Source organism: Caretta caretta, chromosome 1, assembly GCF_965140235.1.
Source record: "Caretta caretta isolate rCarCar2 chromosome 1, rCarCar1.hap1, whole genome shotgun sequence".
Classification (NCBI taxonomy): Eukaryota; Metazoa; Chordata; order Testudines; family Cheloniidae; genus Caretta; species Caretta caretta.
In genome coordinates, this window is record NC_134206.1 from 275684162 (window position 1) to 275706584 (window position 22423).

The window sequence follows — 22423 nt, forward strand, 5'->3', positions numbered from 1 at the left end:
CCTCGATCATCCAGTGGCTGCACTGATTTTTTGGCAGTCTTCCTACTTCTGATATGCTTAAAGAAAATTTCAGTTTGCTTTTGTGTCTTTTGCTTGTTGCTCTTCAAATTCTGTTTTGACCTGCCTAATTATACTTCTATACTTGACTTGATTATACAGAGTTTGGTCGTTTCTGTCTTTCTCAGTAGAATTTGACTTCCAAATTTTAAAATATGTCTGTCTCTAACGCTCTCTTTTACTTTGTTGTTTAACCTTAGTAGCATCTGTTTGCTCCCTTTACTTTAGGGTGTATATGTAGTTTGAGCCTCTGTTATGGTATTTTTTAAAAGTTTCCATGCAGTTTGCAGGCATTTCACTTTTGTATCTATTCCTTTAAATTTCCATTTCATAGAATCATAGAATATCAGGGTTGGAAGGGACCTCAGGGGGTCATCTAGTCCAACCCCCTGCTCAAAGCAGGACCAATCCCCAATTTTTGACCCAGATCCCTAAATGGCCCCCTCAAGGATTGAACTCACAACCCTGGGTTTAGCAGGCCAATGCTCAAACCACTGAGCTATCCCTCCCCCCAAAACAGGGCTCGTCCGGGATTTGAACCCGGGACCTCTCGCACCCTAAGCGAGGATCATACCCCTAGACCAACAAGCCGCTATATAATTTAACTTAACATTTAACTAGTTGCCTCATTTTTGTTAGTTCCCCTTTTTTGAAGTTAAATGCTACTGTGATAGGTTTGTTTGGTACTTCCTCCCTCCCACAAATATTTTAAATTCAATTATCTTATGGTCACTATTACTGAGCTGTTCAGTTTATTCACCTCGTGGACCAGATCCTGTGCTGTACTTAGGACTAATCAAGAATTACCTCTCTCCTTGTGGATTCTAGGACTAGCTGCTCCAAGAAGCAATTGTTAATGGTGTCTAGAAATTTTATCTCTACATCCCATCCTCAGGTGAAATGTCACTATGGGAATAGTTGATATTCCCCATTATTCTTGTGTTTTCTGTTTTTGTAACCTCTCTAATCTCCCCAAGAATTTCAGAATCACCATCACCTTCATGGTCAGCAATATTTTCCTACTGCATTCAATACTGCTCGTATTCTTCAAGCATGGACTTTCTCTCCATAGAGATTCTATGGTACAGTTTGATTCATTTAAGATTTTTACTATATTTGACTCTATGCTTTGTTTCACCTACAGTGCACTCCCCCACCAGTACAACCTACTCTGTCGTTCCTAAACATTTTGTACCCTGGTAGTTCCATGTCCCATTGATTACCATTGTTCCAAGTTTCTCAGATGTCTATTATATCAATATCCTCATTTAATACCAGGCACTCAAGTTCATTCATCTTAATATTTAGACTTCTAATATTCGTATACACGCACTTATAATTTTGTCAAATTTAGTTGTCTGCCTTCATGTGATGTAATTGGATGGAATGCTTTTTCGTTTGACTGTTTCCCTTCAGTTCTTGCCTGTACACTATCAACTTCCATCCTCTCCTTTTCAGTAGGATATAGAATATCCCTTTTAATAAATCCTTCCCTAAGAGATGTCTCTGTCTGAACTGTGTGCTCCTCTGCACCTGTCAGCTTTACCCCAGCTCTTAGTTTAAAAACTCCTCTTTGACTTTTTTAATTTTACATGCCAATTTTCTCCGTGTTAGCCCCACCCCCTTGCCAAGGGATCCTAAAGGGATTAGGGATCAAAGGATGGCAGGTTCGAGCCTCAGTAGGCAGCTCAGCCTTGCCTTAGCAGGCTGCAAAACTCAGCAAAGAGCCCCTGCACACACCACCCTATAAACTTCAAGCAAGCAAGCACACAACAAACTGACAGACAACAAACTCACCCCAATGGTCACATAGTCACTCCTCCTTCACCTGGAGATTTCCCTTGCAAAACTCTCCTGTTTGCTAGCTCCATGCATGAAACTATATTTCATCCACTGACTCCTGTACTGAGAGCAATAATTTGTGTTTGACTAAAGTGTATCTTCCAGAAAGGCATTCAGGCTTGATTTGAAGATATCAAAAGACAGAAAATCCACCACTTCACTCGGTAATTTCTTCCAATGGCTAATCAATCTCACTGTTTACATTTTGTAAAAGTCCTTATTTCTATTTGGAATTTGTCTGCCTTCAGCTTGCAGCCATGGGTTCTTAAGTCTCTCTCTTCTAGCTTAAAGAGCACTTTTATACCCAGTATTTTCTCCCCATGTAGATACTTCAGAACCATAATCAAGATATCTCTTGATCTTCTGTTGGATAAACTAAACAGATTGAGCTCTAAATTTGTTCCTTTAAGGCCTTTTCTTGAAGCATTTTTGTGGCTCTTTCCTGCATCCTCTCCAATTTTTCAACATCCTTTTATAAATGTGGATACCAGAACTATACACAGTGTTCTACAATTGGTCTAATCAATACTGTATGGAGAGGTGAAAGCACATCCCTACTCCCCTGTTCATACTTCCAAAGATCGCATTAGCCCTTCATGCTGAGTTGTTAGCATAAACCTTTCCAGAATCACTGCTTTCCAGGATATAGTTTTCCATTCTGTAGGTATTTCCTGCAATCACTGTTCCTAGATGTATAGCTTTGCATTTTGCTATATTAAAATGCATTTTATTTGAATGGACCCAGCACCAAGCAATCCAGATAACTCTATATGACTGGTTTGCACATATTAAGATGGTCCCAAATCTTCTTTTATAACCTCAGCACCAAACTGTTGTGGAGAGTGCTTGGAAGATGCCCTGTCACACTCGCGCTTTTTCCTAAAATACTTTATTAACTATAGGAAAAATAAATAAATAGGCACAAATCCATGTCCAAATCAGTGTAATTTATTTATATAGGGTTTTTTTTTTTGCAGACTCAAAAATAAAAATACTGTAAAAAGTGATATTTGTATGTTTGTTAATATCATTTTCCACAGGACACTTAATAGCTACCTGAGAGTGATAAGTGCTATTAACAAACATACAAGTATCACTTTTTACAGCCTCCCAGCCAGCTAGTAAGTATTCTGTGAAAAATGATACATGTATGTTTCTTAATATCACTTTTCTCAGCAAGTCCCAAGACAAATTAAGTCCTGGGTGGGGGGTCAGAGGGAGAGTCAGCGGGGGTGGGCAGGGGTGATGGATACAGGCCGGGGGAGGCAGCGGGGGCCCAGGGGATGGATGCAGGGCCAGGGTGAGGCAGCAAGGGCCAGGGCAATGGGGGTACAGCCAGAGCCGGGGGTAGGCACCCAGGGTGAAAGCCTGCTGCCGCACAGCCAGAGCCCAGGGCCAGCATCTGTCACTGCGCAGCCAGGGCCAGGGGTCGGTGCCCGGGGTCAGTGCCCAGGGCCAGCACCCGCCAGAGCCTGGGGTCGGTGCCTGCTGCTGCTTACCCAGGGCTGGGGATCAGCACCTGGGGCCAGTGGCCACTGCCGGCCAGCACCCAGGGTCATATTCAGGGCCAGTGCCTGAGGTCAGCATCCAGGGGTCAGAGCCCATCACCACATGGCTGGGGTTCGGCACCTGCCGCCGGGGGTCTGCAGCTGCTACTGCATGGCTGGGATCAGGGATCTGCACCTGGGTCTGGCACCTGCTGCCAAATGGCTGGGGCCAGGAGTCAGCAACCGTGGTCAGTGGCCAGAGGTGGGGATCAGTTCCTGGGCCAGCGGCTGCTGCTGCATGGCCAGTGCCCAGGGTAGGCATCCAGAGCTGGGGCTTGGAGCCTGCCTCCAGGCAGGTGGGGATCTGCACCCGCTGCCAGGGATCTGCACCCTCTGCCATGTGGCCAGCATCAGAGATCTGCACCCAGATCTGGCTCCTACCAAATGGCCAGGACCAGGGGTCGGCAGCCGTAGTCAGCAGCCAAGGCTAGGGATCAGCACCCACCACTGGCAGCTGGGCCTGGAGGTCAGTAGCTGCGGCTGGGGATCAGTGCCTGCTGCCACCCTGCCTGGACTAGTGATCAGCACCAGGGGCTGGCACCTGCTGCCGTCTGGTCAGAGATCGGTGCCCAGGGCCAGCACCCACCAGAGCCCAGGGGTCGCATCCAGTGGCCAGGGTTGGGGGTCAGAGCGCACAGTTGGGGGTCAGCGGCCACCACCAAGAGTTGGCGCCGCATGGCCAGAGCTGGGGATTGGAGTCCGCCACCGCATGACCAGGGGTTGGAGCCTGAAACTGCGTGGCTGAAGGATGGGGCCGCGTGGCCAGAGCTGGGGGATCAGTGCCCAAAACACTGCAGCTTGAGCCCAGTGTTGGTACCCAAAGCCCCATGGCTGGAGCCCTGGTCCATGCAGCCAGGCTCCTTAAGTCCCATCACCTGAGCCTGCCACCCAACCACGCCAGGGTTGAAGCCCACCTGTCTCCAGAGGTGGTGCAGGGTGGCACATCCAGGAGCAACAGGGAGGGAGGAGGAGGGGGCTATGCTTTGCTTTCTCAATCAATACCCAGAAGGTCTGGCCACACAAAATGCCTCTGGTGGCCGCATTTGAAAAATGCTGCATTAGACCATGCTATTGTCCTATCTGTAGAGTGTATATAACAAATATATTACAGTTATGGGAACATGTTTTCACACTACCTGTTCGAAAAAAATAATATGCCAAACTCCAGTAGATTTGCACAGTGAGTAACCTAACTCCACTCCATGTACAAAACTCCCTCTTTAAAATCATTCTGTCAAGCACAGCTGATTATGCTAAGAATCATAGAATCATAGAATATCAGGGTTGGAAGGGACCTCAGGAGGTCATCTAGTCCAACCCCCTGCTCAAAGCAGGACCAATCCCCAACTAAATCATCCCAGCCAGGGCTTTGTCAAGCCTGACCTTAAAAACTTCTAAGAGCTTAAGCCAGTCTTAGCACAAGTCCCCTTGTGGGATCTTTTCATTCTAGAGGACTGTTCTTTGGGATGAGAGGGAATCTTGACTACATGATTTCTATTGCACTGCTCTCAATACTACCAGTGGCCTAGAATTCCCAAACAGCATAAAGGCAAGGTGAATAGTTAACTGGTTTGTGTCATCCCTTCAGTGTTGTTCAAAATTTATGCACAAAAGGATTTTATTCATGGACAAAAGAGAGTTGATAAAAGAGAACTTCAAAGGGGAAAAGCAATTATGCCCAGAAAATAACTTTGCAGTCTATGCATTTTTGTTAAACTCTCTCTTTCAGTTTGTCAGCAATATATTACTCTGTATTTGATTCAAATACAAAAGATTTAATCTTTTTTCCTGTTTTATTCCTTCCATTCCTTTCCAGCATGCTCTTCTCTAGTTCTGGGAGCCCATCTGTGATTGTCCTCGTTGGTATATACCTCTACATGACCTGAAGTCTATAAACAGCAACACGTGGAAAAGGAAGCCAAAGACCGGGTCTTAATTTAGACATGACTAATCAAAATTCCCCAACTATTGTAAGATTGCTAAGAAAAATAAAAAATCCTAATGAAGTCTGAAAGGTAGGTCTAATTATGCATATCCCACAGCTGCGTAAGAAAATGACCCATTAAATTTGTGAGTCTGCACCCTGTGCTATGTGCGTAACATTTTTATTCAAATATATTAAACTTGGCCACAGTACCCTTTTGCTATTATGTTTATATTAAAGTGTATGAGAGTTAGCTCAGGGCTATATGTCTAATTTAAGCATTACTGTGAAAGTTGTCACAGGCAGGTGACACACCATCAGCATTAGACACTTGACGCAGTTACACTTCTTTTAAACCTGCTGCAGCACATCTAAATTAATGGCTCCTTTTGAAATTAAATGTAGGTTAGCCAGATTTTGTTGTACAGAGCTATTAATTTTCATGGCTACTTTTCTGACCATAGTAATTAAACCTTGCTACATGCCAGAATGAGGACACACAGTTTTGAAACTGTATGCATAATGTGTTCTGTTTCAATCATTAAATATGTTGTGGTGATTTCCAGAAAACATTGATTTGTTCATGTTACAGGTGGCTGTAGGACTCACTTTGTAGCACTCATCCTTAGATTCCTATACGAAAATTTGCCCTATTGACACATATTGAAATAAAGTTAAGCAAACTATATGGAAAAGGGAGAAGGAATGCTGCAGTGATTGATCAATGTTTTAGATGAGATTTTAAAATAAACCACTTTGCCCCTCTACGGTGATGTACAGTAGTTGGCGTAGTGAAACTTAAATGGTTGAGATACTTTTGGAAAAACTGAGGCCGTTCCATTCCCATGGTGCCAGATGTATATTTCTCCCATCAATGAAATAGACAAGTGTCCACAGTTGAGCATGTAGGCGCCGCCATTTTTGTTCAAGCTGTGATTGTACCACCATGAAATCAATCTCATTCTTTATAAAGCATTTTGTGGATACCTAAGTGTAATATTAAAGGTTCTTCAATATTAAATTTATCTGAACTCTGATTAACTACATCTTAGTTAATAAAATAAGTCATGTGTTCCAATAGTAATGGACCATGCATCACAGTCTGCTTATCCAAACCATTGTTTTTCTGAAGGCTCCAACTGTCTTTTGATATAGTGGAATCATCCAACGTATGATATCAATAGTGCGTTTTATTGTAGATTGTTCTAGCAATTGACAATTCTTTTGTTTCAAAGAATTACTAACTTAATGTCATATTTTTAATGCTCCTCTCAATAGCAATAAGAGAATCCTAGAAATGTAGGTGTGGAAGGGAGGTCATCTAGACCACCGCTCAGTGCTGAGGCAGGACCAAGTATATCTAGACCATCCCTGAGAGGTGTTTGTCTAACCTGTTCTTAAAGATTTCCAATGAGGGGGTATGACCGGTTGCTCTACTCACTGCTGGATGGTGCCACCTCCTGGGTGCCACCCCGTAATTCTGGGGATTAGCTTGGTCACAACTATACTCCTTCCAGTGGCTACACCTGTTCAGTTTCTCCTCTGCAGCCCCTCTCTCACCCTCAGGAGCCGCAGCTGTCCTCTTTGTGACTCAGCCATCTGGACAGGTCACCATTGTGGTTTCCCCTTCTGGGGGGAGGGGAAAAGGGAAGTGCATCAAGGTTCCTGCTCTTCAGCGGTCTCAGGTAGTCTTCCACTTTACTGCCTCACAGTGCCATTCCCATAGTGACTGGCAGGGGAACCCAGGCCCACCCCCTACTCCAGGTTCCAGCTCAGGGACCCTCTACACAACATCCGAGGTCCTTGCTGCCTTTCCCTGAGTTGCTTCTATACCTCCTGGCCCTCCCTTCTCCTCTGGGTTTGCCAGTCTCTTTATTCCCTCTTTTCAGAGAGTAACATTACCCAAATTGTCTCTGCAGCGTGCCGCCCCCCTCCAAACAATATCCCCTTTCCCCAGGAGTGACTACAGACTCCTTCCCTGCAGCCCCTTCTCCTTCCAATATCCGGTCTTTTGTAGAAGCCTCACCTGTCCCTCACAGGTGAGCTTCTCTTTGAATATCTGCCTTCAGCCTAAATGTCCTCTCTGTGCAGCCTGATTAGCTGGTTGGGCCCACCTGGCCTAATTCAGCTCTTGCAGGACCAGTTTGGGGAGCACACCCCATCACAGGGGGATTACACATACACTTTTGGTAAACTATTCTAGTACTCAACTATCCTTATAGTTAGAAAGTTTTCCCTAATATCCATCCTGAATCTCCCTTTGCTGCAGATTATGCCAATTACTTCTTGTGCTTGTGTTTATTGAATTTCACCTGTTGATTTCAGACCAATTCTCCAATTTATCAAGGTCATTTTGAATTCTCCTCTTGTCTTCCAAAGTGCTCACAACCCTTTTCAGCTTGGTGTCATCAGTAGATTTTATACTGGACCCTGTGAGACCCTCACTAGATACGTCCTCCCAGTTTCACAGCAAACCACTGATAACTATGCTTTGAGTTTGTCCTTCATAGCTTGGTGGAACTGTGTATAAGTTCTAGTAAGATCAAATTTAGCAGAGGTGGAGGAAAGATTTATATTAAGAACATAAGAAGCTTAATGCTGGGTCAGACCAATAGTCCATCTAGCCCTGTAATCCTGTCTTCTAATGTGGCTAGTGCCAGATGCTTCAGGGGGAATGAACAGAACAGAGCAATTTTGAGTGGTCTGTCTCCTGTCATACAGTCCCAGCTTCCAGAAGTCAGAGGCTTAGAGATACAGGAGCATGGGGTTGCATCCCTGACCATCTTAGATCCATCATTAGCCATCATCTATGAACTTCTTTTTTGAACCCACTTATACTTTTGACTTTCCCAACATCCCCTGGCAATGAGTTCCACAGGTAGACTGAGTGTTGTATGAAGAAGTACATCATTTTGTTTGTTTTAAACCTGCCTCCTAATAAATTCATTGGGTAACCCCTGGTTCTTGTGTTATGTGAAGGGGTAAATAACACTTCCTTGTTCACTTTCTCCACACCAGTCATGATTTTATAGACCTCTGTAATATCTCTCCTTAGTCATCTCTTTTCCAAGCTGAAACAGTCCCAGTCTTTTTAATCTTTCCTCATATGGAAGATGTTCCATGCCCCTTATAATTTTTGTTGTCCTTCTCTGTACTTTTTTCCAATGATAATATATCTTTTCGGAGATAGGGTGACCAGAACTGCACATAGTATTCAAAGTGTGGGCATACCTTGGATTTTTATAGTGGTATTGTGTTCATTAATGTGTCTGATAATTCTTTGCCTGTTACTGAATGTAGGCTTAGCAGCCTGTAATTTCCAGGTTCACCTCTGGAGTCTTTTTTCAAAAATCATTGTTACATTAGCTATCCTCCAGTCATCTGGTAGAGAGGCTGATTAGGCACTTGTTAGTTCTGCATTTCATATTTCAGTTCCTTCAGAACTCTTGGGTGAATACTGTCTGGTCCTGGTGACTTATTATGTTTAGTTGATCAATTTGTTCCAAAACCTCCTCTGTTGACACTCAGTATTAGTATGATGTGAAGGTAAATCACTTGAAAATTTTAATTATGACAGTGTACTGCATTTAATTGTCGATAAACTTCAGTACAGATTTACAAATGAAATAGTATCTGATTTCATATTTCGTTTTGTCTTACCTGTTGTGTAGATAGTAGCTTCTTTGCCATTCAATTTGATGACTGTACTAATTAAAATGAAGATAGGATGTTTCAAGCACTAGTGTTTTACTTTCTTATTTAAACATGGTAAATGATTCAAAGAAATGCTGAATGATACTTGGAAACTGGCAAGCAATATCTAAGCTGCTTTACTTTGTTTTAACCTGAAGGTCAGAAACAAAGAAGTGAACAGAGGAAAGACGCTACTGCTAATCTATTTGATATTGAAATTATTCCAGATGGTTTCAATAAGTGATTATGGCCAGAATAATACCAGAGGGTGCTTGAATACAAGCCCACAATGCCCGTGACTCCTGATAAAGTAGGTGTTTATCCTGATTTCCACTGAATAAGAAACATCTTGTTAGGATATGTACGAATTAACATTTGTCAGTCATTAACTGTCCTCAAGATTTATTAAGACTCCATAGAAAAGTAGCAAAGTTTACATGTTAACTTTACTACCACTCCGACAGCATGGGGAAAGGGAATGGAAGATGACACTCAGGAGAATGAAGGTCTTTAAAGCAGTAAGATCACAACTTTACTAACTTTAATTTTAAGGGCTGCTGGTTGACCTCTTCCTGAACTATCAGGCTTTAACTTGGTACAGTGCAGGGTTAAATGGCCACATGGGATCTGACTAAGGAATGAGGGTTGGTCCCCTTAACCAAACCACCACTTCTGATTTTATGATTTAGCCCACTGCTGCATCCCACCACTCTCTCACTGTTAGGAGGAGTGAGAATACAGATGAGGGGAGCTCAGACTGTGCAGACTTAAGGTCCCTCTTCACCCCACAGTCTTAACAGGGTTTAGTCCCTCCATGCTTGCGTTTACCCCAGGGACCTGGCTCCTTTAAGCCTCTTACCATCACTGGACATTGACAGCTCACAGTGATACTATATTTACAGGCATCTATTTCCCACTCCCCTCTATTTATTTTTTAAAGAAATCCTTTATCCTTATTATCCTCACCTACCAGGCTTTAGGATCCTGGGAGGAAGCGGTGTGTGTGTGTGTGTGTGTGTGTGTGTGAGAGAGAGAGAGGGGTGGGGGGAACCCACTGGACATCCTGTCAGTCTTTTCCAGAGGGACACATTTGTTCCTAATTCCAGAGATGATCTGATTAGACCCACAGCAAGTCTGGAAACAGCCAGCACTGACAAACAGAGTAATTCTAGGGCACATCAGTTTTAGCAGGGAAAATGACTGCTGCATGTTCAGGAATGATTAAACAAATGGAGGTGTGGAGATTATTGGAGCCAATGAGTTTCCTCACTCCTCTAAATTAGCCACTTGGTGACTAGAGTGAGGGACGCACGCCACTCCCCTGGCCCTACCTATGTGTGATCTCCATGCATGTTCTGGAGATGAGCAGAGGAAAGTGTGTGTGTGTGCCCTCCCTCAGACCAAGACCCTAGGTGATGGGCATTCTTCTGACAATCTTATCAACCACCAGCCCCTTCTAAGGTGACATTTGTCCCTCCCAGAAGGGAGAAGGACAGTCCGGTGAAATACTGGTGATCTGACAGAACCTAGACACTTGAGAGGGTTGCTTGATCTTGCAGTTAAGGCACTGGACTAGGGTGCAGGAAATGTGGGTTCAATTCTCAGGTCTTCCATTGTCTTCATATGTGACTTTGGACAAGTCAGTTAATCTCTCTGTTGCTCAGTTACCCATGTATCAAATGACAACAATGCTTGCTTTGACTGTTTTCCATTTAAATTATAAACGTTCTGTGTAGGGACTCTTAGTATGTGTTTATATGTCACTTAGCACAGTGGGGTCCTGATCTTAATTGTGGTGTCCAAACACCACTATAATACCAATAATAACTTAGTGTTGTAGACAGAAATGGTACATATACATGGTGATTATGTAAAGGTTTCCACTTTCCAAGTTGGGCTTGCATTCTATGTTGAAGGGACCATGGGAGTCAGGAGTGCGGAGGAGAGGAAGAGAGAGAGAGGGGGAGAGAGAAATTCCAAAAAAGACAGAGTCATGCACTTATACCAGCTTTTTCCTATGTTATATACTCTGTAAAGTGGGCCCTATCCCCAGATTACATTAATTGGCATAGCTTAATTGACTGCAATGGAGTAATGTCTATTTACAGCAGTTGAGGATATGACACAGTAAATATACAGTTGTACATAAAAACGCACAAACAAAAAGCCCCACTCTGTGTTAAAAGAATGTTAAGGTTGCAAAGTCAAACACTCAAGTTAAGAAATGCTAAATTAAAGTGCAACCTTAATTTGACCTCCTTTTGCACATGATGAGAGTCTTTTTAATTACATGACCACAGCCGATTTTTCCTGTCCCTAATATATAACCCAGATTTCTCTCTAGCTAGAAACACTTTGAAACCTGATTCAATCATGAAACAAAAATTTAAAAGTTTAAATTAAACAACAAGAAGGTTTGTAAACTTGTACTAATATTGCAAACCAGAAATATTTCTTGAAGTTTATGAAAACTCAAGAATTCATTAGGCTTTTGTCATTTCTGCTCAATGACAGTAAAATAGTTGATGCAGTCATTACTGCCAGTTAAAATGATAGAGGATGTGTTGGGTCTCATACTTTGAATTCTACAAAAAAAAATCTTTGATTTAAAATGCAAACATGTTGATCATAATTAAGAATGTCCTTCTCAAACAAAGAACCTCTCTTGTATACATTAACTATGCTACTCAATTTCAGTATTGGAATTAGGAGCTCTCTCTCTTGTTCTTAAGAAGAAACCTGGTTAAATTTAAACCTGTGACACTTTTTTTTGACTATCCTGATTGCATACTGATTTCTTTTTGAAGTAAAACCAGTTGATTGGGTTGGCTCTTAATGCATTTCAGACTGATCCAGCTGTTATAGATTGAATTATATTCACTATGCTAATCTTATCGTTCTAAATTACCATAGCAAACTGATCAGTTATTTTTCACTTCAATCAAAAAGTCTTTAGGGCTGGTAACCACAATATAATATTCTCATTTTTGCATAGTTACCATTTCTTTACCATTTCTTTACTTTTCTGAACAAATAAATATCATCTTGTTCTTGAATGTCATGGTGTTGAAAAAGCATGGTGTTGAAAAGCATGGATGATGCTTCATATTTAATTTCCTTGGCCTTTTCTGTTAATTCCCATAAAATGGTTACTTTTATGTATCTCCTTTTGTTCTGCATTTTATAATGATCTGGGTTTAATTATAATTGAGCTTCTATATTAATTTTTTGTTTAAAAATACCAAATAATTGTTTATTCATAATATTCATTAGCATTAGAGGGCCTTTTAAAACAGTAATATTCTGATTTAAAATAAAACTCTCTCTCTCTCTCTCTCTCTATTTCATTTTTATGAAGTATGTCGGGACTAAGCATGAGATTTTAATAATGCTTGAAAATGTGTAAACATTGCATTCAAGGAGAGACACACTTCTACTATGTCATTTTGTATACTACACAAGCACTATATCAGATATATTCAATTACATTTCAGAAGATAGGCAACAGAACTTCCAGAACAGAACTTACAGAACTTCCTTTGGCAAAAGCGATCACTTTATGCTGTGGAATCTGAGCATACAGATGAGGTGGTTAGCTCATAGCATGTCTCCCCCTTCAAAGATAAAGAGCCATAGTACAATTTTTCTTGCACCAGTGCAAATCAGGAGCAACTCCATTAAAGTCAAACAAGTTTCATGGGTGTCAGACCCCCAAACAGCTAATATAATACAAGACATAGTTAGTTAATTTCTTACCACTATTGGAATGTTCCATAACTTTCAAGCATTCAATTAGGGAAATATAAAATGATTGCAATTTATGCAGTAGTGATGACATTCTGAAGTTCTTGCAGCATTACAAAAAATTACTGAATTTTAAAGTGGTGCCTCCCACCAATTTTAGAATAGCAGCTGTGAAATAGACTTGTTGCCACTCAGTGGCCTGGTTGAATGTTAGGGGCTTTCCTTTTACCCACTCCCCTGGTTCTTGTCATGCAGACAGAAAGCAGAAGACGAGAAGTCCAAAGTGCAGGCAATGAGATATTTATTGGGGCTAATTTCAAGCTAGCATATCCGTAGCTGTGATGCCTCGGAGCCTTTCCCCAGTGTTCCTGTTCTGTATTCCCACCTTCTCCTTCTTAGCAGGTCCAGATCTACCTGCAGTGCACACCCCCTGGTCCCACCCCTTACAATTTATGGTCTTGTTCCATTTTGGAGGGTTGTCAATCTGGGGTCTTGATACTACCTCTTTTGTATCCCATAGGAGAGGTAAGGAGTGAGGTTGTGTTCTGGCCAAAGCCAGGCCTTTCTTTGACTTTTAGTGTTTCTTATACCTTCTCCCCCATACCTCCTTGCCCCTCTTAACTGGTTGCTTGACCTTGGCTTGAGAGGAGTCAGACAGCCTTCCAGTGTATGCCCGTATATTAAACTCCCACTTTGTACAGCAACACTTTTAACTCTATCCGTTATCTTTTCTCATTGTACTATAAACCCCATCTGGTTGTGGGAAATGTAACATTCAGTATCTTTGCTCTTTGTTCACACATATTAGTAAGGATATAAGGGTATCAAAAGTCAAAACCAAAATTCTATTCCAGTCTAACAAACAGGCTTATATCTAACTTTCTAATAATAACTAGGTGTTGTATAGTGCTTTTCATTACCGGATATCAAAGTGAGGTAGGTATAGTTTAGAAAGGAGGTCAGTATCATCCCCATTTTAAAGTTGTGGAAACTGAGCCATGGAGGTGAAATGACATGCCATAGTCACCCAGCAGGCCTGAAGCCAGTGGGAATAGAGTTCAAGTCTCCTAAGCCCCAGTCCAGGGGTCTATCCACTAGACAGCACTGCCTCAAGAATTTCGTATCTCTTCTATCCCCTGTAGTGATATTGAACACTTTATAATAAGATCTGGCACTAATGGACTCAGGGTATTACGATTTAGGACTTGAGTGCATTGACAGAGCTATGGTGAGAAGCTTTGACAACTCTCTGAAGTATGTCTGCCTTACACTGCCCCTATTTCATGAGTATATAATTGACTTATCAGTGTGAACAATTAAGCACATCTAAGAACTCTTGTCCATTAAAAAAAAATCTTAATAAACCTGTTTCGTTACTCAACGGAGAAAAACACTGACCCGTGCCCTCAAATTATGTAAGTAAGTGAAACTACACTGAAGTAAATGGAGCTATGCAGAATTACATTGGATTAGAATCTGCCCCAACGTTTAGAATCTCAAATCTTTGATAAAATATGGATCTATTCGATTTGATATTTTAAGTCCCAGCAATATGCTTGAGTGCTGTACAAGTCATAATATTTATGTGGTCCCTTCCTCAAACAGTTGATAATTAGGGCCTTTGATCTTGTAAAAGTGTTAAATATCTGGCATGTAGAGAATACAAGATAGCATAGTGTAATATGAACATTTTATCCAGCCATTCCAAATGCATACCAATAAAATCTTTATATTAGACCACATCACACCATACAATCCTGTTTTCTCTCTTGATGGATGAACATCCCTAAGAAATTCCAATTTTGTTTTGTATCTACAACCTCGTCCATTTCTGCCCCCTCCAAAAGAAAGGGATTAGAATTCCTAGTCTTGAGTGTAATTAATTTTTTTGGTGGGGGGGGGGGACGACAAATTTGAATTGCCAAAGTATTTTTAGGTGCAAAACAGTGATCCTAGGCTAAACCTTTTCTGGGGTGCGTGTACACATGCATGTAGTTTTAACAAAAAAAGTTCAGCCATTTGATAGTGTGAAGTAAGAAGAAAAAGAGTGACTGATTTTTCAGAAAGCGTTGATCACAAATTCTCTGAAAATTAGCTCTCTTTAAGGTGTCTCAAATTTGGCATCCAAAATAACTACTTTTCAAAATGTAGACTATTTTATTTTTAGAAGTTGAATAGTTTTGGATTAAATTAACTAAATTAAAATGATTATAGAATTTACCGTATGACAGTTTTGAAAATCAGTACCTTTACCATACTTTCCACTGGTAAACTGTGTTGTCTCTCCAATCAAGATGAAAGTTTCATTAGTCATATAGTTATTATAATGTTTCTTATATTATACTGATGTTTTCCTTAAAACGGAACATGGATTTGAAAGCACTGGCATTTGGAATTCTATTTTCCTTGACATTCCAGTCAATCTAAATTCTCACGTCTAAACTACTTTTATTTCATGTCTTGGCATCTTTACAAAAGTCTCTAAATCATTTACCATCATAAAGCCTAAGTGAGAGAGAGAAATTTTCCCAGGATTTATTCTTACACTGAAGCCTCTTTCTGTATGTATAACATTCTGCCAAGAGTTAACAAAATATATACGGTCTGTGACCTATTCTCAATGAATGTTAATCCGTTTAATAAAATATTGGTAAAGCTTATTTTTATGTAGCACTATTAGAGCTGACCCAATTAGACCACAATCATGCAATGGGAGTCGCTAGCCTGGATCCCTGATATACTTGGGACTATAATGGGATATGATAGTGAATCTCAATTTAAGATTGAGGACAGTAAGCACATATATAAGCAGGGTCAGAAGAAGTGCTGAATGTATCTCTGTCCATAAGCTCCATCAGCAGTGTGAGCCTACCACATAAGTCACTTCAGTTAGTATTTGTGCTGTTGTCTGAACTCCTTTCTCAAAGTCAAAAGGTACAAGTGTAAAGTTAACTCTTTATTGAAAGTATGAATACAATTCAGGTAAATGTTAACGCAAGCAAATAACTTTATTACACTTTGGGTATGTCTACACTACGGAATAAGGTCGAATTTATAGGAGTCGTTTTTTTAGAAATCGGTTTTATATATTCGAGTGTGTGTGTCCCCACAGAAAATGCTCTAAGTGCATTAAGTGCATTAACTCGGTGGAGTGCTTCCACAGTACCGAGGCTAGAGTTGACTTCCGGAGCGATGCACTGTGGATAGCTATCCCACAGTTCCCGCAGTCTCCGCTGCCCATTGGAATTCTGGGTTGAGATCCCAATGCCTGATGGGGCTAAAACATTGTCGCGGGTGGTTCTGGGTACATATTGTCAGGCCCCCGTTCCCTCCCTCCCTCTGTGAAAGCAAGGGCAGACAATCGTTTCGCGCCTTTTTTCCTGAGTTACCGTGCAGACGCCATACCACGGCAAGCATGGAGCCCGCTCAGGTAACTGTCACCGTATGTCTCCTGGGTGCTGGCAGACACGGTACGGCATTGCTACACAGTAGCAGCAACCCCTTGCCTTGTGGCAGCAGACGGTGCAATACGACTGGTAGCCGTCATCGTCATGTCCGAGGTGCTCCTGGCCACGTCGGCCACGAGCACCTGGGCAGACATGGGCGCAGGGACTAAATTTGGAGTGACTTGACCAGGTCATTCTCTTTAGTCCTGCAGTCAGTCCTATTGAACCGTCTTATGGTGAGCAGGCAGGCGATACAGATTGCTAGCAGTCGTACTGTACCATCTTCTGCCGGGAAGGCAAGAGATGAGGATGGCTAGCAGTCGTACTGTACCATCTTCTGCTGAGCAGCCATGAGATGTGGATGGGATGCAGTCCTTCTGCAAAGTCTGCTGCCAGCCAAAGATGTAAAAGATAGATGGAGTGGATCAAAACAAGAAATAGACCAGATTTGTTTTGTACTCATTTGCTTCCCCCCCTCCCCTGTCTAGGGGACTCATTCCTCTAGGTCACACTGCAGTCACTCACAGGGAAGGTGCAGCGAGGTAAATCTAGCCATGTATCAATCAGAGGCCAAACTAACCTCCTTGTTCCAATAAGAACAATAACTTAGGTGCACCATTTCTTATTGGAACCCTCTGTGAAGTCCTGCCTGAAATACTCCTTGATGTAAAGCCACCCCCTTTGTTGATTTTAGCTCCCTGAAGCCAACCCTGTAAGCCATGTCGTCAGTCGCCCCTCCCTCCGTCAGAGCAATGGCAGACAATCGTTCCGCGCCTTTTTTCTGTGCGGACGCCATACCAAGGCAAGCATGGAGGCCGCTCACTGCACTTTGGCAATTAGGAGCACATTCAACACCACACGCATTATCCAGCAGTATATGCAGCACCAGAACCTGGCAAAGCGATACCGGGCGAGGAGGCGACGTCAGCGCGGTCATGTGAGTGATCAGGATATGGACACAGATTTCTCTGAAAGCATGGGCCCTGCCAATGCATGCATCATGGTGCTAATGGGGCAGGTTCATGCTGTGGAACGCCGATTCTGGGCTCGGGAAACAAGCACAGACTGGTGGGACCTCATAGTGTTGCAGGTCTGGGACGATTCCCAGTGGCTGCGAAACTTTCGCGTGCGTAAGGGCACTTTCATGGAACTTTGTGACTTGCTTTCCCCTGCCCTGAAGCGCATGAATACCAAGATGAGAGCAGCCCTCACAGTTGAGAAGTGAGTGGCGATAGCCCTGTGGAAGCTTGCAACGCCAGACAGCTACCGGTCAGTTGGGAATCAATTTGGAGTGGGCAAATCTACTGTGGGGGCTGCTGTGATGCAAGTAGCCCACGCAATCAAAGATCTGCTGATATCAAGGGTAGTGACCCTGGGAAATGTGCAGGTCATAGTGGATGGCTTTGCTGCAATGGGATTCCCTAACTGTGGTGGGGCCATAGATGGAACCCATATCCCTATCTTGGCACCGGAGCACCAAGCCGCCGAGTACATAAACCACAAGGGGTACTTTTCAATAGTGCTGCAAGCTCTGGTGGATCACAAGGGACGTTTCACCAACATCAACGTGGGATGGCCGGGAAAGGTACATGATGCTCGCATTTTCAGGAACTCTGGTCTGTTTCAAAAGCTGCAGGAAGGGACTTTATTCCCAGACCAGAAAATAACTGTTGGGGATGTTGAAATGCCTATATGTATCCTTGGGGACCCAGCCTACCCCTTAATGCCATGACTCATGAAGCCGTACACAGGCAGCCTGGACAGTAGTCAGGAACTGTTCAACTACAGGCTGAGCAAGTGCAGAATGGTGGTAGAATGTGCATTTGGATGTTTAAAGGCACGCTGGCGCAGTTTACTGACTCGCTTAGACCTCAGCGAAACCAATATTCCCACTGTTATTACTGCTTGCTGTGTGCTCCACAATATCTGTGAGAGTAAGGGGGAGACGTTTATGGCGGGGTGGGAGGTTGAGGCAAATCGTCTGGCTGCTGGTTACGCGCAGCCAGACACCAGGGCAGTTAGAAGAGCACAGGAGGGCACGGTACGCATCAGAGAAGCTTTGACAACCAGTTTCATGACTGGCCAGGCTACGGTGTGAAAGTTCTGTTTGTTTCTCCTTGATGAAACCCCCCGCCCCTTGGTTCACTCTACTTCCCTGTAAGCTAACCACCCTCCCCTCCTCCCTTCGATCACCACTTGCAGAGGCAATAAAGTCATTGTTGCTTCACATTCATACATTCTTTATTCATTCATCACACAAATAGGGGGATGACTACCAAGGTAGCCCAGGAGGGGTGGTGGAGGAGGGAAGGAAAATGCCACACAGCACTTTAAAAGTTTACAACTTTAAAATTTATTGAATGCCAGCCTTCTTTTTTTTTGGGCAATCCTCTGTGGCGGAGTGGCTGGTTGGCCGGTGGCCCCCCCACCGCGTTCTTGGGCGTCTGGGTGTGGAGGCTATGGAACTTGGGGAGGAGGGCGGTTGGTTACGCAGGGGCTGTAGTGGCAGTCTGTGCTCCAGCTGCCTTTGCTGCAGTTTAACCATACACTGGAGCATACTGGTTTGGTCCTCCAGCAGCCTCAGCATTGAATCCTGCCTCCTCTCATCACGCTGCCGCCACATTTGAGCTTCAGCTCTGTCTTCAGCCCGCCACTTACTCTCTTCAGCCTGCCACTTACTCTCTTCAGCCCACCACCTCTCCTCCCGGTCATTTTGTGCTTTCCTGCACTCTGACATTATTTGCCTCCACGCATTCGTCTGTGCTCTGTCAGTGCGGGAGGACAGCATGAGCTCGGAGAACATTTCATCTCGAGTGTGTTTTTTTTTTCTTTCTAATCTTCACTAGCCTCTGGGAAGGAGAAGATCTTGTGATCATTAAAACACATGCAGCTGGTGGAGAGAAAAAAAGGGACAGCGGTATTTAAAAAGACACATTTTATAAAACAGTGGCTACACTCTTTCAGGGTAAACCTTGCTGTTAACAAAAAGAAAAGGAGTACTTGTGGCACCTTAGAGACTAACCAATTTATTTGAGCATAACCTTTCATGAGCTACAGCTCACTTAGTCGGATGCATACTGTGGAAACTGCAGAAGACATTATATACACAGAGATCATGAAACAATACCTCCTCCCGCCCCACTCTTCTGCTGGTAATAGCTTATCTAAAGTGATCACTCTCCTTACAATGTGTATGATAATCAAGTTGGGCCATTTCTAGCACAAATCCAGGTTTTCTCACCCTCTGCCCCCCCCCCCCCCACAAACTCACTCTCCTGCTGGTAATAGCCCATCCAAAGTGACCACTCTCTTTACAATGTGTATGATAATCAAGGTGGGCCATTTCCAGCACAAATCCAGGTTTTCTCACCCCCCCCCTTTTTTTTTCCGAAAACCACACACACAAAGAGCGAGTGCTTTCGTTACAAGGTCGCATTTTGCCTCCCCCCACCGCGTGGCTACCCCCTCAACCTTCCCCCCTCCCCGTGGCTAATAGCGGGGAACATTTCTGTTTAGCCACAGGCAAACAGCCAGCAGAAATGGGCTCCTCTGAGTGTCCCCTGAAGAAAAGCACTCTATTTCAACCAGATGACCATGAATTATATCTCACTCTCCTGAGGATAACACAGAGATATAAAGAACGGATGTTGTTTGAATGCCAGCAAACATACACTGCAATGCTTTGTTCTACAATGATTCCCGAGTACGTGTTACTGGCCTGGAGTGGTAAAGTGTCCTACCATGAAGGACGTAATAAGGCTGCCCTCCCCAGAAACCTTTTGCAAAGGCTTTGGGAGTACATCCAGGAGAGCCGCGAATGCCAGGGCAAAGTAATCCTTTCACATGCTTGCTTTTAAACCATGTATAGTATTTTAAAAGGTACACTCATCGGAGGTCCCTTCTCCGCCTGCCGGGTCCAGGAAGCAGCCTTGGGTGGGTTCAGGGGGTACTGGCTCCAGGTCCAGGGTGAGAAACAGTTCCTGGCTGTCAGGAAAACCGGTTTCTCTGCTTGCTTGCTGTGAGCTATCTACAACCTCCTCCTCCTCATCATCTTCTTCTCCGTCCCAAAACCTGCTTCCGTGTTGCCTCCATCTCCATTGAAGGAGTCAAATAACACAGCTGGGGTAGTGGTGGCTGAACCCCCTAAAATGGCATGCAGCTCATCATAGAAGCGGCATGTTTGGGGCTCTGACCCGGAGCGGCCGTTCGCCTCTCTGGTTTTCTGGTAGGCTTGCCTCAGCTCCTTAAGTTTCACGCGGCACTGCTTCGGGTCCCTGTTATGGCCTCTGTCCTTCATGCCCTGGGAGATTTTGACAAAGGTTTTGGCATTTCGAAAACTGGAACGGAGTTCTGATAGCACGGATTCCTCTCCCCAAACAGCGATCAGATCCCGTACCTCCCGTTCAGTCCATGCTGGAGCTCTTTTGCGATTCTGGGACTCCATCATGGTCACCTGTGCTGATGAGCTCTGCATGGTCACCTGCAGCTTGCCACGCTGGCCAAACAGGAAATGAGATTCAAAAGTTTGCGGTTCTTTTCCTGTCTACCTGGCCAGTGCATCTGAGTTGAGAGTGCTGTCCAGAGCAGTCACAATGGAGGACTCTGGGATAGCTACCGGAGGCCAATACCGTCGAATTGTGTCCACAGTACCCCAAATTCAAGCCGGCAAGACCGATTTAAGCGCTAATATCACTTGTCAGGGGTGGAGTAAGGAAATCGATTTTAAGAGCCCTTTAAGTCAAAATAAAGGGCTTCATCGTGTGGACGGGTGCAGGTTTACATCGATTTAATGCTGCTAAAGTCCTAGTGTAGACCAGGACTTTGACAGAAAAGGAATCTGTGGTGACCAATTTGTACAGACAATGTTTCTCACAAAAGAACTCCTTTAATTCTGATTTTTTTTCAAAGTTGACATTAGCAATAAGTGAAAAGTGTCTCTGCTTAGCTCCCAGCATAACCCCTACCATGACTTTGTATGGTTTCAACACAAAACAGCACAACTATGTTATGTACAAGCTGTTTTTCTGCCTTTTGTCTAATATGCACTGCATTTTAATTTGGGGGCATGAATAAAGGGAAAAGAATGGATCAGAACAAACATTAATTTAAACAGAGAAGTTCTACATGGATGAGACTCTAGTGCATATAATAATTGTAGCACAGTAATGTCCTGCTATTGGCACCTGCAGCCAATATTAAAACGCTTAGAGGGCTGATTTTGAGGAATGGGTTTGATTTTGATTTTGGCTGTGAGACAGGCTCATAGACATTTGCCTTCCTACCAGAATATTCCCTCTACCACAATGAGGGATCAGGCAGGTTATGTGCTCTACTCATGCCTAGAATCTGATCTGGTTGTCTGAGCATGGGGAGTCCTGTCCTTCTCTACGTTACAAGGCTCCTGATTTAAGCTTATATGGAATATCAGCCTAGAGTTTTTCCAGACTCCTGGAACCCTGGGACTACTTGCTCTCTATGTGGCTGCCACTGTCCTTCCTTGGGTCTTTGTCTGCAGCAGAATTTCTTGTGCAAGCTAGTCTGGCCCCCAAATCTCCCCAGTCTGGTCTTAATTGGACAATACGCCCAGTTACATTGTGAGAGATTAACATATTTTTCTGTTATGAAGACTGTGTGTTGAGAATTGCAGATGTAAGGAGAAAGGCAATGCATTGATAGTATCATGCTGTAATATATTTGCAAGGTTAAGTACAATCATCTTAAGTGAGTTTTGTTACCCATAGCACATGTATACAAAACCCAAATTGCCTCCAAAATTATATTGTCCAATTCTATATTGGTCAGTGTATTAGCTATTTTTTTCCACATTTACTGATGAGAGATACCAGCCCCATAGAAATTGTATGGGGTCACCTGAAACAGTGTGTTCAATAGTTCAGCGAGTCATTGCAGTGAACTTGATGAACACAACTACTGAACTAAGGCAAACCTAATAAGGAAAGAGGGACATGGTGCGTGAGGTAATATTTTATTGGACCAATTTCTGTTGGCGAAAGAGACAAAAGTTGGTCCAATAAAATATATTACCTCACCCCCGTGTCTCTCTCTCATATCCTGGGACCAGGCTCCAGTAACACTGCAAACAACTAAGGAAAGAGGGACAAAGCTGTACTAGTCAGCATTTTGGTATAACTTTTAACAGCAGGAAAGTG

The 22423-nt window shown here is 43.3% G+C and overlaps 2 long non-coding RNA genes and 1 other non-coding gene across 3 annotated transcripts in view; 1 reads left to right on the forward strand and 2 right to left on the reverse strand.

The window, feature by feature from the left end:
* Window positions 1-576: 576 nt before the first annotated feature.
* TRNAP-AGG (transfer RNA proline (anticodon AGG)) lies at window positions 577-648 on the reverse strand. Its single transcript has one exon. It is a non-coding gene; the product is annotated as a tRNA-Pro (tRNA).
* Window positions 649-9527: 8879 nt separating this feature from the next.
* Window positions 9528-22423, forward strand: part of LOC125630586 (uncharacterized) — a 217377-nt gene continuing 204481 nt past the window's right edge. The window contains exon 1 of the long non-coding RNA XR_007354707.2: window positions 9528-9581. This is a non-coding gene — a long non-coding RNA (uncharacterized LOC125630586). The remainder of the gene's footprint in view (window positions 9582-22423) is intronic.
* Window positions 18583-22423, reverse strand: part of LOC142070574 (uncharacterized) — an 85893-nt gene continuing 82052 nt past the window's right edge. The window contains exon 3 of the long non-coding RNA XR_012666446.1: window positions 18583-19143. This is a non-coding gene — a long non-coding RNA (uncharacterized LOC142070574). The remainder of the gene's footprint in view (window positions 19144-22423) is intronic.